Genomic DNA, 2,300 nt, shown 5'->3' with positions numbered 1-2,300 from the left:
TGTTCTGTTAAATTTTGCTATTTTGACTGGGGTGAGATGATATCTCATAGTTGCTTCCCATTTTGTTAGGGTCTACACCACTCCCTATTGTCATTTCACCCTCTTGCTTAGGGTCTGTTGCCAGTTTTTCTGTTTGTTTTGCTGTGTGTTAAGTAATAAAGTTGAGACGGAAGTGAGAAGTAATTTTACTTCAGCTAATTGAATTACTTGCTTACCTTTATGGGTAGTTGGGTTTTGATCACAGATGTACGGACAAAGAAAAAGAAAGAGAAAGAAGGACTCTCAGATTCTATTGCAAAAAGGTCAGGGGTATAAAGAAGAGGTGTCCAGAGCAGTAGGAAAGATAATACAGCTTCTTAAAGGAGAGAGTAGTCAATATTACCAAATGCTGCCAAGATGTCAGATATGATTAAGAATGAAAGACATACATATTTTGAATTTGACAAAAAAGAGACATTATTAACCTGAACTTTAAGAGTGATGGAGATTGAAACCATGTTGTTGTGAGCCATCGGGTCAGAATCAACTTATAGCTGAGCCTCTAGCAAGTTTTGCGAGGCAGTAAATCACATGGGAGGAGACCACCCATCTTTCTCCCATCGAACAGCTGGTGGATTTGAACTGCATGCCTTTGGGATGACAATGTAGCTACTTGTCACATATATCTTTTTTGGGTGGGTTCAATATGAATGCGTTGGGAGCAGGAGTGGTGTCCCCTTCCTAAATAATATACCTCCAGAAACTTTATGAAAAATCATTTATGATAAATGTCAATGGTTGTAGAGGGGCTTCAGGACTTTTGTTCATGGGGTCGCTATGAGTTGTGCTCTACTCAAAGGCAATCAACAACAACAACAACAACTATATGAATGGGAGGTGAAACAATGGAGGTAGCAAAGGAAGACAATGTCTCCTCTCCCTGTGAAAGGGAGCAGAGAAGTAAGGAGTAACGGGGAGTAACTAGCAGAATGTGGGGTTGAGTTGCAGAGCGTTAAAGATGGGAGTCTCTTAAGTATCTTGAAATGCTGATGGGAAAGATTTGTTAAATGGGAGAAATTGAGTAAGTGAAAGACAAAAGGGATCATTTATCATGAGTTTCCTGAGAAGATAAAAGAGTTTAAGATCTAAAAGCAAAAGAGTAATGATGACCTTAGAAGAGAGGTGGAACAGGGTGTAAAAAGAAGGAAGAAACTGAGAACTGAGACAGATGTATGCTAGCTTGATAACAAGGACACCCGGTGGGAGATGGCTTCCATTTATTAGGAGGCTAGGCCATTTGAGAAGGAGCAGGTGATATGGATATTGGAGAAGGAGGAGGCTAAAAAGGAAATAATAATTGAGGAGCTTGAAAAAATGAATTAGCAAGGAAAGCATAGTAGGCTTACCCAGCATTATAGAGGGCCCATTCGTGCTGCTCATGAATGTCAGTGAATGATGATTCCCCTGACCAGTAACTTTCTCCAGCAGTGCCATGGGCTCAATTGAAGGCCCAGACAGTGACATAGTAGGCCTCTCATCTAAGGCTGCAGCTTGACAAAAGGAAAAGGTCAAAAAGGAGAGCAAGAAAAATATAGAGTATTGGCATAAGTGCCAGACAAAGGCTGCTATGGAAATGAGGATCCTTGGAAAGGAAGCTCAGTAGGATTGTGAAATGAAACTTCAGTGGGAAGATTTGAACAAGGACGTCAGAAAAGCAGATACTGGAGTCAAAGTGTGAGATGTTTGACTTGAGATAGGTTGCTGTGGTGGAGTGGAAAGGATCAGTGGAGATGAAGCTGTCAAGAGAATAGAGACCAGGACATAGATGAGCTTAAATATTGAGGTCATCTATGTTAATTGGAGGATTAGGAGAGGAGAAGATTGTAGCCAGGAGTCAAATGAGATACTTGATAACTGGGTTTAGTAAGAACAGATTGATTTTCTCAAAACCACATTACCTTTAGTTTCAATGGAAGTTCTGCTAGAATAATCTGTGTCTACCTTTTTGTTTTTGTAGTGTATACCAAGAGTGATATAATCTTATAATCTTTTCGAATGTCATTTTTTTAATCACTTATGTTATTATGTTGTAATTTACCATTAATGCAGAACCAAGTAACAGCTGGCCCTTCAGGAGATTGTCGCAAGCTGTAAATTGAATGGGAGGAAATTGTTCATCGTTCTCCCATGGAACAGCTCGTGGATTTGAACCTCTCACTTTAGAGTTGGCAGCACAACTACTTACTATTAAGCCACCAGAGCTCCCTTATGTTTCTCTAGAAAATTAATACCATTTAACAGCTTTTAAATGGATTGAATTA

This window comes from Elephantulus edwardii, unplaced genomic scaffold (genome assembly GCF_000299155.1).
Source record: "Elephantulus edwardii isolate Elephantulus edwardi_28Jun2011 unplaced genomic scaffold, EleEdw1.0 scaffold00084, whole genome shotgun sequence".
NCBI lineage: Eukaryota > Metazoa > Chordata > Mammalia > Macroscelidea > Macroscelididae > Elephantulus > Elephantulus edwardii.
Note: the sequence above shows the minus strand (reverse complement) of the source record.